The following is a 13,140-nucleotide window of genomic DNA, read 5'->3' on the forward strand; positions in this document are numbered from 1 at the left end:
AGAAGGGTGTTTGTCTCATCAGGGCGCAGGAGGCATGAAGATGGATTGAAATGAAGAGAAGGGTGTTTGTCTCATCAGGGCAACTTTTGCTTTGGAAAGATGAAGTAGGATTATTAGCAGGGTTTGGTTAATGGCAGATAAGTGTGTCCGGTCCCCCATTTTTCCCAAATCTGTTACTCTCCACAATACTTCAAGAGTAATCAGTGGGATAGATAAGTGTGCCAGGTCCCCCACTTTTCCCAAATCTGTTAGTTTCCACAATACTTCAAGAGTAATCAGTGGGACCTGGTCTCCTTGTAGTGTGATAAATGCACAGTGCTTTGCAATTGCAAAGCCCCAGCACGTGTGACAGGGCTCGTTTCAGCATTCCCAGCGTGACGGTGGCCTTGCGAGGGGTGGTTTAGTAGAGCTGTGGATCGCATGATTTTCTTGCAGAAGGGCAGGAGAAGACACAGGGCTCGGCTGTGTTCGTTGTGTGGCAGCGCCGGCATAAGAACCGGCATGAAAGTGCATTAAATTAGGTGATATTTCTTAGCTATATGTAAATGGCATTTAATTTATTCTGCATATTAAGTAGTTGACACCAGCTATGCGCTTGGATGACTCTGGGATAATTTTATTAGCAAAGACCATGTTACAGATGAAAGGTTAAGATATTATTTTCGTGCTGCTTTTCAAGACTAATAATAAGCAGGTAGCTCTAGCAGTTTGCTGTTATTAAAACCACAATTAAAATCTTATCTCATATATTCTCAATTTATGTTTAGAGCGTTTCTGCTCTGCTATATTTTTATACATGAGGCATGCACATAGTGTGTGTGGGATATCCATATTCATATATAGTACATTGTGCACAGTTTTATTTTAGATTTTCAAAGTGGTCTGCTAGACTTGGACACATTCTATTAACAATAAATTGTTTGATTTCTTAGATAATTTCAGTATATATCAGATAACTTGTGTATAATGTTCACCCAGGAATAACATTTCCAATTTATACCATGCAAGTTCTAGATAGAAAAGCTTGAATTCAACTAGATACTTCAGGCAAATGTTTAATTTTAAGCACATGGTTAGTCCTGTCGACTCCAAGAGGAGTGTGTACCTGGTTAAAGTGGAGTAGGTGCTTCAGTGCTGTGTGGGAAGAAGGGCAGCGTGTTCTGAGCTCTCTGAAAATATTGTAGGAAGAGTTCAAATGGGAGTTGATTTTAGCAGCGTATTTTGTGGATGTTCTTCAGTAGTGTGGCTGTATAATATTTAACTGCCTGATGAAGCGATGGGGTTTTCTTCTGACTCTTTGAAGTTCAGAAGCCATTCAATGCGGAATAGAAGGGGGTCAGACGTTTTAAATGAACAGTGCTCTTGGGAGGAGGAGGGGACGGGACGGCAGGCTGGTGGGCATCTCGTAGGTTGTGTATGAGTGCTTGTAGGTTGTATATTCAACTTTCCCCTTCTGCTGGACCTTAACAGCCCCCAGGTGGGGTTGCACGCCCGTACTTCACCCCACGCCGGACAGTGCTGCTTCTTCTGGACTGTGTGATGTAACTGGGCTGATGATGCTGTTTTCGGCTTTTGGGCTGTTATGCCGGGAGCTGGTTGTTTGTCAGAGTTGTGGCTTGAGAAGGGAGCCCAGGGAAAATCCTGTATCCTGTAGAAAAGCAGCACTCTGGAGATCATAGGATCATAGAATCATTTAGGTTGGAAAAGACCCTTAAAATCATCGAATCCAACCATTGACCTGACATTACCCAGTCCGCTACTAAACCATGTCCCTAACAGAGATGTTCCCATGTGCCTTGGGACAGTTCTTGTATTGGGTGAAATGGGGGTGTTTCGGCATTGTGCCGTGCGTTGGGCTGGACCGCCAGTTTACCCAGCTGGTGTAAACTGGTGCCATCAGAGCTGGTCTGAACGGTGCCATCCATGAGCCCTCCAAGACAGACTGGAGCTTGGTCCTTGCAGAAGCAGCTCAGCCACACCGTGTGTCCCGGCTCTGCCTTTCTTGCTGCTTGCAGGGGTTGATACAGCTTAGTGGCCACAGCAGCAGCTTGGAGGATGCACCCTGCGTGGGGTGGACCTCCTGTGCTGGATGATGCTGGGCTCAGCACGGCTGGGAACTGCAGAGGATCTGGGCTCTTGCTTTCCACTAATGCCCTCCTGAACTGCCTGTGGACACACTGAGGTGGGACGGGCACAAGGATGCTCTCCTGACCACCCTGCATCCAGTTTGTGTCTCACGTGAGTGTATGTATATCTTTTTCTTTCTAGTGCTGTCTTAGACCATTTTTCTCACCGTTCTGAATTCCCCAGAGGAGTGTTAGATTACCAGTTTCTAAGCATGAAACATTTTGTTGCTAATAGAGACGTCGGTATCCATTTGCTCATGTTTGCTGGAAGATTTAATTCCATTTTCCAATCCCAGGGGCAATTTTGTATTCTGATATTTGTTCAATAGTTGTATGAAAAATAAGAAAATGCTATCTTTGAGTAGTTTTGAGCAACATCCTTTTCCAGGCAGCCTGACGAAACCCTGGTCAGAAATCTGATGTCTTTCAGAAAATCCTTTGGGGAGAGACTGTCTGGAGCCTCTAGATGCCAAGCAGAAGCTATCACAGCCGAACTGACAGACTGAGGAGAAATGAGTCTCAGGACAGGAGTGTCAGATGTGCAGGTCAGAGCTGAGACAGTCATGCAGGGAAGCCTGTCAGAGGATGCAGCAAACTCTTTAGCTGCTAGTGAAGTATAAATAAGAGGCGGGATGGGATGCAAAGGCAACAAAAGGTTTTTCATAGCCCCCCAAGTGATGGGAAGCATCTGCCTTGTGAGATGCAGAGCGATGCGAGGTAGCAGAACCAGAACTGGGAAACAAAGACACTTTGCACAAGCAGAAGTCCCCGGTGTGGGCAGTGCTGAGCGTTGATGCCAGCTCTTGAGCCTCACCCCGGAGAGGAGCCATGGTGCTAGATCCATGGGTCTTGGTTCAGTCCCTACATCAGATGTCCCCTTGGAGATGTGCCGTTATACGTGCCGTCACAGCCGCTCACCCTCGGTAGAAGATTGCAGTGGAAATTCCTGTAAGAGAATTTCTAGAGGGTTTCTTTCTCCCCCAGGCAGCCTTGGAGCACCAGCCCATGCACTGTTCACAGCTTTCAGCACCTCTGCACCCTGTTAGTTTTTCAAACTCCGATGGTTTCATTCCTCCGAAAGAGCTGTCGTTAATGGCTGTGTTAGCGCCATTGATTTTAGTGCGAGGAGTCGGTCTGAGTTCAGATAGTGCAGGGAGATTACTAAAACAGTGATTAAATGCTTCGGTGATCCACTATCGATTCATAGATACACCCTTTTGTACATTTGAGCTCTTAATTCAGCAGCAGTACGAGAGCTAAATAATTTGTTTGCCCTAGCCAGACATTATGAAGCAAAACATTATTTACGCCCCAGCAATCCTGATTAACACCGTGGCCCATGTCCCTTCCGCTAGTGATATGTTTGTTGCACAACAGCACAGAATAATACTGGTTTTAAGACTCTCACTTGAATGTGTTTCAGGTTGGCTTTATCCCTTCTGATAAATGAACTGGCCAAATTACCATCACTCTCCAGCTAATTATCCCTTTTAATGGAGTTTAATGGGGCACGAGTGCTGAATTCTCCTAGAAACAGAGGATGGTGGTAATTGCTGTCAAAGTCTGGATCTGGATCTCAAGGCAATTGAAAGCTTTGATAATTTTTATAAAGATTTTGATCAATTTTAAAAAGCTTGGACATTTTCCCCCGTTGTTGATAGGCAGCAGTAATGGCAACGCTTCTCGGAAGTCCTGCTGGAAGTTAATTCATTTTGGTGCTTTTGATTCCTCTTAATCCAATGGATTTACTTTAACTAAGGGAGATGTGGTGGAAGCAAAAGGGAACACTGTTTGCCAGGCTGGAGCACTATAATATTATAAGCTCTTCAAGGTGCAGCTGCTGGAATGCATCTGGGGTCATAGATGAAGGAATGGGATGTGTGTGTGGCCAAGAGAGAGCCAAAGGGAGTCATTTGCTCCTGTGAACTTGGCGTGGCTTCTGATGGACCCACCTCTGTACCGCGGGGATGCCACGAGGGATCGGTGCCCTGGGGGGAGTTGTAGGCACAGATAACACATCTTTGGGTCTTTGCTTTAACACTGGCAAATGCAGTGGGAGAGCTCTTAACGCCAGGCATTTGATCTCTTAATGCTTGTTAGGAAAAATGGCTTAAAGTCACCGTTAGGAGCGTGAGAGCGCCTGTCAGTGGGATGGACAGGGCTGGTGCAGTCGGAGGGGGCTGATGGGTATCTCCAGCAATGGACAGAGATGCCGGGCTGCGCCAGAGCAGTTGCCACCCTTTCCTAGAAAGCATTGCCTGAGATAGCTCAGCAATTATTTCTATGCTCTTAGACCCATGTGTAGGTGCTTTCCAGCACAATGCACTTTCCATCAAGGCACGAGGTAAACCGGGCATGTACAACATCGTCATCGAGTGCAGAGTTCTGCAGCTTTGCTACAAATGTTGCCTTTGTGTGTTTCCTGTAAATAGGCCGGTAAATCCTATTGCTGTTAATGTATCAGATGGTGGAAGAGCAGTGAGGAGTAGGAGAAGATCCACAGTAGGGTACAGCTGATGAAAAGTGCTGCTACCAGCTCTGCACACCAGTACGATTCCCTTGCAGTAGGACTGGGGAACAGCGGTTTGCCTTCGCTCACGGCATATGCTGTTGCATCTTTCATGTTGAGGCATTTCGTTCCCAAAGGCATTCAGGATGGGAATGCATCGTTTGCAGGGGAGAGGGATAATAAATGCCAACAAGCATCACTGCTTTCATTCTTCGGTCATGGGAGGTTGGAGCTCCTCAGCTGATGTAAATTGTCGTAGGTCCCCTAAAAATGGTGCAGGAATTCAGATTTGCACCAGCTGATGATTTAAACCCTGTCCTTTGGGGTGGAACTTGGAGGAGTCTTTGATTATTTGATTGGTGGTTATAGAGCTGGGTGGGATGGCCTGTTGGACTGCAGAGTAAGATAATATGGTGTTTCTGCAACCTTAGATGGCCTGAGAGCTTCCGCTGGAGCAACTGGGAAAGCTCAAAGATATAGGCAAGATTTTGGGTGTATTAGCAAAGTCAAAGATGATCAGGGCTTTAGCCTCTGTTGGTTTGTGTTCCTGTATTTATACCACTACGGACTAGACCTTATTGCCATTATTCAGGGGAGCCCGAGGCTTACCCAGGTCGTTACAAAGGGTAGGATTTGTCTGAAGGTGCCTGTTTGCTTGAGCTGTCTTCTCTCAACACCCTAAAGATTACTTGGCTTATATGTTATTTTGTATTTGTCTGCAAATACGATGGCAAAATAAATTGAGTCATGAAACGATACCCTAAAATAGTAAAATCTGTTAATAGGCACTTTCCATTCCATGTGGCTCTTGCATAATTCGGGCAGCAGTCTGAATTAATTTCCCCCTGCACTTGCACAGTTGGCAGGATCTCTGACTGCAGAGCACTAGAGGAAACTCATGGGACATACAAACACTCCTTCTCAGTGTGAGAAAGATCCCCTCAGGAGTTCAGTCTGACCTGCAGTGATGTAATGTGGTTTATTTTGGGCCTGATCAGACAAAGCGGCGAGCAGTGCTGCAGTCAAAGCCCAGTTATTTTAACTGGCAGAGCTCATCCTCTGCTGCCTCGTACCCCGTTTCAGCCAGCTTGTTGGGGAGCTACGAGTGTCAGAGCTGCACCGGCTCTGCCGGGGGTTTTTCACAGCCTGGGAAGCAAAGCTCCTCTCTCCCGCTGTGCACGCTGCTGAATGACAAGGCTGAGCAGCACCCAGAGAACAAACCGGTGCTCAAAGGGCACAGGATTTATTGCACATCAGACAGGCTGGAGCGCCGGGAGGAGTCTGCCCGGCAACCAGAACAAAGAAATAAAGTGTCGGCTGGAGGGATGCTGGTGCTGTTTGCTAAGATGTTAATGCACGTGGTCTTTGAGATGCTTGTTCAGGAGGGAGTGTGAAAGCCATACGTGAACCAACGCTGTCCTCTTTGCTTTGCAAGCACCCGCAGTGAAACCCGGCAGTGGATGTGGCATGGCAGAGAGGAGATTCGGTTGCATGGTGTTGGTGGGATGATGGGTGGCTGGGGGCAGGCTGTGTCTTCTGAGCCGTGGTTGTTTGCAAAAAGACATGAGAGCACAGAGGGAAGGAGGGAGATGGGAAAAGGCAGGGGTGCAGCTGCTCAGAAGTGCGGCAAAGGGAAGGTGATCAGGGATTTCCCTGCAAAATACTTTTTGTCCTTTTTAATCAGAAAATTTTGCAGGACATGGCTAACTTCAGTGAATTCACAACTTCAAAATGCGATTAGAGAATTAACAAACTTATTGTTAGCTCACTTTTCATTTGTGGGTGAGGGAGAAAACTGCATAGAACATTTCAGAAGGTCAAATTGCTGATGCGAGAACTGTCCGGTCTGATGGTTTTATTTTTGAGTTGTGATATGTTGAGAGTTTCTGAGAGGCTGACTTATTTCTGTTATGTTCTTTAATTTCTCAGAAGAAGACCCCAGTAGCACTCCCTCCTCCTGGTTATTAGCAGAGCACAGCTTGGGGGTCTGGGAGGGGGAGCTGGGGAGAGGAGATGGGTCTGCTGGGATGAAGGCTGCATCCCCGGAGATGGGCATGGACACAGTTCAGTCTGTTTGTGCTACACCCTGCTCTGCTGGGTTGTAGTGCCAAGGACAGGCAGTGCCCATCAGCTGGGATCAGAAGGAGGTAAGAGCCCATCCCAGCCCCACAAGGATGGGGTGGTGCTGCGATGGTCGGAGGGTTGGTCTTGGGAAAGTCTGGAAGCACATCTCCCATCGCTGTCCTCGGGGATGGTGGCTCTCTGCCTTAGGAAAACGAGGACTTTCACCCAATATTTTTGCCATTACAGCTGTTTGGAGCAGCCTAACAGAGTCTGAGCTTGCTGCAGGTCTGGTGTGGTATCACATTCCCGGACCCTGCGGGAGAAGGGGGGTCCTTGCTGGGCTTGCAGGCTTGGGGGAACAGGACATCTTCTAGGCAGTCAGCAAGATTTTTACAGTGCAAACTGCTGGGGATAAAGTAGTGAAAGAGAGTGTGCTGCTGAAGGGAAAGGTGTTTCCTCCAGCATCCTTTCACAGACACGTACTTGCTTGTGCCAATAGATCACTGCCCTGCAATCCAGCCTTCTCAGGCTTGGCTGCAGCTCCCTTGCGGGGAAGAACGGTTGAAGCAAAACAGAAATAGATGCTGCTGAAAAAGGCTTAAAGAACGAGACATCTGCAAAGCCTCTGTTCAGGGCCCTGTAGTAGTATCAAGGTCATGGCAGCAGGTTGTGTCTGGATTTGGGCTTCCATGAGAGGTGCAAGAGAGGCAAGGGTGTTTTTGTTTGGTTTTTTTTTTCTGCCCTATTTCTGCCTTGTCTGCTGTGAATCTGCATTGCTCTGTCGATGCTTGTGCTGTCTGGAACCCTTGAGGCAGGAGACTGCTCCCTCCCTCTGGACCCGCTCCATGGTCAGAGCGTGACGCTGTGGGGAGGGAGATGCCCTTCCTCCTGCGAGCCCTGGCGACGGCCGGTGGAGCGGTGCTGTGGGAACCAGCGATACAGATGGCACAGAGCTGTGGTGTGAAACCATCTCCCTGCAAGTGGGGAGAAGTGCTGTAGGTGCTTCCTGCAGCATCCTTTAACTGCTGACGAGACGAGCCCACTACGTAAAATAGGCGAATCGAAACTCTATTATTGCAAAGGTGTTATCAGCTAAATCAGGAGCTGCTTTTAGCACTGGGGGTGATCTGAGCCAGCTAAGGTGTGTGGTCAGGGTGGCAGCCAGCTGCCGTCTCAGCTTCTCTCATACAGACCAGTGTGAAGATTATTTCATCACCATTTTTTTCCCCAAATACAATTCAGCTGATGTTCCTCTTTGTATTTCCACCAGCTCCAGGGAAGTTCTCTTGGCTTTTCCCAGGTGAAGGTCTGCGGGCAGTCACGGTGATGCTGTGCTAAGCTCTGTAGAAGCACAAAGCAGGATGGCAGTGCAGTTGGGTGTAAGGTAAGAGCAGGCAGATGTTGGCCCCTTGGAGGAAGAAGAGGCAGCACCCTGCTACAGAGGTGGTTCTGCAAAAGGCAGCGATGAGGCTGGCTCTTTAGTGTGTAAATTATCCCATTGCTTTATGGCAAGAAAGAGTGGAGTGTTCAGCAACTATGAGGAGCTACCTCTGGCTGAAATTGTCCAAGGTACTGGGAAGCCAGAGGGGGAGATGGACAGTGAATGCTCGCATAAGGTTTGGTTCCTTAGGAAACCAAGCTCATGAGAGCAATAAGAGAAACCATGTACTAAAAGCAACCATTTCTAGGCTTATGAGCCATAACTCGCTGGGCTTTGAGGAGAGCGTGGTGGTGCAGAACAAGGTCCCCTGCATGGCTCACCCCTCGACAGCGGTGCCTTGTGAGGCACGGGTGCACCGGTATGTGCAGGAGCATCCCCCCACCTTTTGGGGGATGGGGGTGTTGGGCTGGTTTGGGTTTGATGTGTGTCTGAAATAATCTGCCATCATTGCCAGGCTGTGCCTGAGCACCGGCGTGGCTGTGGGTGTAAGGGCGGGTGCACCTGGCTATGGTGGGGGCAACGCGCTGCCTCTTATATGACTTGACAAGGTATATAAATACTTTAGCATTTTTTTTTTCCTTCCACCTTCTCTCCTTTTCCCCAGTCCCCTATGAGCTTACAGCATCTCCTCCTGATAAAAATGGCCGTTGGTGCCAAGGTGGGGCTGAGCAGAGCCACCGTTGCTCTGCCTGCCTTGTGCTCAGGGGCACAAACCCAGGGGCAGCTCCTGCAGACGGTCAGTCTCGGAGCAGATCTGCTGGCTGATGGGACTGGCTTCACAATAGCAGCTCGGAGTGCTTTGTAATTGGGCCATAAGCATGTTGTTAAGAAAAATTGGTTTGTAATCTCTGCTACCTGTCTGGTGTTTTAAGCAGTGGAGAAATCTCTGCAGAGCAGTTGCAATGGTTTGTGTTGGTGCACCCAAAGCCTTCCCCCACCCCTAGCGCTGGCCACGGAGGCATTTCTGGTGACGGCAGCGAGCTCTGAAATGTCACTTCGTAAACATTAAGTTGTGTTAGACTCTGAATACCAGAATAAATGTTTTAGAGTGACATAATGCTGCAAAATTATGTCGCCTTTAAAGCCCAGCCTGTGTTATTTGCCATACAAATAAAGAGTTTGTTTTCCCCTCATTCTGTTTTTTTTTTTTTTGCTGGCAAGTTTCCCATAATGCCAGTGACTTGCCTCTTGATTTACACCATATATAGAAATTCAGAAAAAGCCTAATTATAACTGCCCCTTCTCTCATTTTTGGAGTTGAGCTTCTGAAACCCCTGACTACATCTGTAATCTCAAAGGTTGGAGTTTTTCAGGAGTTTCTGTGAGTGTAAATTTCTATTTAACCTCAGCGCACACGTGGCTGATGGGCAAACAGAACCGTCAAAAGCTTTAGCAGGCCTTGATCTTAGTTCACAGAGAAGAATTTTCAATATAAAGAAATCAGTTAATTTATTTCTACTTATTAGCCTCAAAGAGGAGTTGCTGCTTTGCTCTTACTGCTCTTTAATGTCACTGTTATCTGATGCTAGTTGTAAAATGGATTAAATTCTCTCTGATGCTTGAAAGACTCAAGTATTAGAGCTGGACTTTGAGGGAAGCTCTGGCATTTTCTGCTGCTGTCCCTCTTTGATGGGAAGTGCTCGTGGTGGTGATGCAGGGCTGCAGCGTGGGTCGGGAAGATGCGGCTGGCGCAGGATCTGTGGAGCATCCCTTGCTGTGAGGTGCTTTTTGGTGCTGCTGTCTGAGCTCCTCTCTCCCATCCCTGTAAGCAGATCCCTCACAGACCTAGAGATGGAAATAAAAAAATAATAGCTGTGCGGCTAAAAAGCAACAAGAATCAGGGTAGCCCAGTATTTTGTTGAAAATCCATGTAGACTCTTGCAAAGCAGAGATTTGGGTGTGAAAGAGGCGATGTTTTGTGGAAGGAAGTCATGACCCCAGTTCCCTGCAGCGTGTGCTGGTGCGTGGTGTGTGCATTAGGATTGCATCACTGCTGCCTTCTGTTAAATCACCGTTTCCAGTAAATTCCCAGCAGCCGGTTCCGGTATTTGGCTAAACCAAAGCACTGGGTTTGACTCTTACTGGATTTCAGCAAAATTGTGTTACCAGTCTCCGCGCTCAATCCTGCCCTTGTCGGTAAGATCTCAGCTGCTGGGTCCCAAAGTCTGGATGCGTTTAGGGATGCTGCACCTCTTTGCCATGGACCTCTGCCCTGTCTCAGTGTCCCAGGGTATCAAATGATTTGGCATCACATCCTGCAGCATGCAGGGACCGTCCTGGGGAATTTGGCTTCTTGTCTGGGTGTGGCAGCCTGCCATGAGCTTGGTGCTGCACAGCTCTGCCGGTACATCTTTTGGGGTTGTTGGAGCAGCGGGAGCGTGGCAGGGAGGGATGCTGGAGGGCAGGTGAAGTGGCAGCAGGGCTCTAGCCCACTCCAGAAAGGATGCAAACCTCATCGCTGTTTGCATTTCATGGGAGCACAAGAGTGTTTTTGCATTTCAAGAGCGTGTAAGAGCGTTATGCGCAGATTGCGTCCATGCTCAGAGTGCTGTATTGAAAAAGCAGCCCCAGTCCAGCGAGGTTATAATTGAAGAACATCTAGGAGAGGGCTGGGTATGAGTGTCTGGATGGAAACTGCAAACTTTGCTGTTCTCCCAACCCAGTACTGAGGTTACAGGAGACTGGTGTGCCGTTGTCAGGAGGGGGTTAAAGCACAAGCATCCCTCCAGCAAGCAACCTTGCTGGGCACAGAAACCTCCTTCTCATGCTGCTGGAGCCACAGAGAGGGCTTCTGTTCTCCGGGAGCTGACATCAGCTGCTGCCGGGACGTGAGTCACTGGGAGCCAGGCTCGGCAGGCACTGGTCTGTGGGACCTGCCTCCCCACAGCCCCAGGCCAGCTTGCTGGAGAGATGTTAGACATCTCACTTACCGTGAGATGCTGCTTCAGAGGACACATGCTGCTGGGTTAACGCTGCTCGGTGTGTCCTGCTCGGTGGGTCCGACCCCTGCGGCTCAGTCCTCGCCTGCCATCAGGTGCAGCGGCCACAGCTGGGACCAGGGCAGGGCACGATGTCCCAGTGAGTGGGTGTGAGGTCTGGCATCTGCACCTATGTGCTGGTGCTTGTGCCGTGGATTTTGGGTGCAGAAAAGGGGGAGTGAGGGCTGGGGTTCTTTTTTTTTCCACAGATTTTTGTCTAATGGGAGGATGAAAGGCTCTGGAAAAAATGGAAATGGAGGAAGGAGGAAAGTCTATGGAAAAGCATGTTCAGCTGAAGTAGACGGGACACCGTTTGCTGATCCTCAGTCTCCTTTTCATGTCTTTCCAGTTTAATTCTACATTTAACATTACAAAACTCCCTGTCGGGACTTGCTCCAAGAAACCTTTCCCCATCCTCTCTTTGGAGGTTGAGGCAAATGTAGTCATTGCTTCAAAACAAACGGCTACTTCTTCCTCTTCTTCCTTGGCGTGCTCTGACGCTGCTCCTGCAGGAAGCAGCCGGGGGATGATGTTGTGCAGGTCACCTCTCCGGCTCTCTGCAGCCTCAGCCAGAGCAGAATGAAAACTCCTGCCACAGCCTGTCTCCAGGGTGAATAAATATTGAGCCAAATTGCCTTGGAGGGGATGGGGAGAAAAGGGATCCATTAGGAAAAAATCCACTCCAGAAACCAGCAGCAGATATAATCCCCAGCCAGACCAGCACTATCCCCTGCAGCCATCAGCCCTGAGTCCAGACAGGGCAGCGGAGATGGGTCCTCCCTGCGCACTGCTCGCGGCCGGTCCAGCCCAGCCCTCGCTCTGTTCGCAGTACAAATGGTTTAAACATCCAACATGGACTTGACTGCAGTAAAGACAAGGCGCATCATCAAAGAGCTGTTTAACAAACCAAACCAGGATGCAAGGGGAGATCACAGTGTGTTTGCTTGATCATTATTTTTTCTCCTGCAAGGGGAGCAGGGATGTGTCAGGGACCCATGTGTGGCATCCTTCCCCTGCCAGGATGTGCTGGCATTTCAGCAGGTGGGCATCATATGGCCGGGATCCAGAGCAGCCTTTCAGTGCCTTCCAGTTGCGTTTGAAGTGCTGACGCAGGCTCAGTGCAGCCCCTCCGAAAGAGTAACGCTGCCTCGTGAGTATCCATTAGAAACCAAGCATGATGCTGTGCCATCTCCCAGCCTTGCTAAGGCAACACCACCCAAAGTCACCACCAGAAGGCAAAGGCCCCAAATGCCAAAGCTTTTATTTTAGAGATAACCTCGGTGCATTGTTTTTTTCTACCGCTCTGGGCTGTGGTGAGAGGCCAGTGACTGCTGTTACCTTCTCCGGGAAATTCATGAGCGTTGCAGTGACGAAGTGATGGGCTGGTGATGGATCTTACAGATAGCTGCTGTAGGAGGAAAAACATCTAGCAAAAAGAAATACACGGATGGCTTCAGCTCCCCTAAAGCAGAAAAGCATTTAGGCAGCCAGAAATCGCAGGTAGGGACCTGCGGGTCCGAGCTGGAGCGGTGGAGGAGGAGAAGCCGTCGGCCAAGCAAGGCGCTGGCAGCCGGCTCCAGGGAGGGGGTGGCACTGCTGCGAGCTAAAGCTGGATGTTCACAGCTAGTTTAGGATCCAGCTGTAATTTTAACAGCTGGTTCTGTCAAGCTGCCTTCAGCTTAGCTCTGATCCAAGCTTCTATAATTAGCCAAAGAGCAGCAGCTCTCGTGCGAAGCTTAAAGCAGCAGTGATGCTCGTTGCAGGGGAAGCAGAGGGGCCTGGGGGGGAGCCTTACTGAGAGGGGAAAGGGCTGGCCTCTGAAATTTTAAGTAGTTGGGGTTTGGTCTTTTTTTTTTCTCCTCCATCTAAGCACTTTGTGCAAAATGTTTGGTTAGGTTTTTTCCCCCCTTGGAAAAGCACACCTAAGAAATGTTGTTTCATTTCGCATCATCCTTAACAGAAATATTTACCTTTGTCAACTCAAATGAAAAATGTTTCATTTGTGGTCAGTCTGAGGTCAGC

At 48.8% G+C, this 13,140-nt stretch overlaps 1 protein-coding gene across 1 annotated transcript in view; it reads left to right on the top strand.

Annotated features, from left to right (window-relative positions):
* LOC104470514 (arf-GAP with dual PH domain-containing protein 1-like) overlaps positions 1-13,140 on the top strand; it is a gene marked incomplete at its 3' end in the record, with an annotated part of 36,522 nt that overhangs the window by 10,412 nt on the left and 12,970 nt on the right.

The sequence above is a fragment of the Pterocles gutturalis genome, unplaced genomic scaffold, assembly GCF_000699245.1.
Source record: "Pterocles gutturalis isolate BGI_N339 unplaced genomic scaffold, ASM69924v1 scaffold7390, whole genome shotgun sequence".
Lineage (NCBI taxonomy): Eukaryota > Metazoa > Chordata > Aves > Pterocliformes > Pteroclidae > Pterocles > Pterocles gutturalis.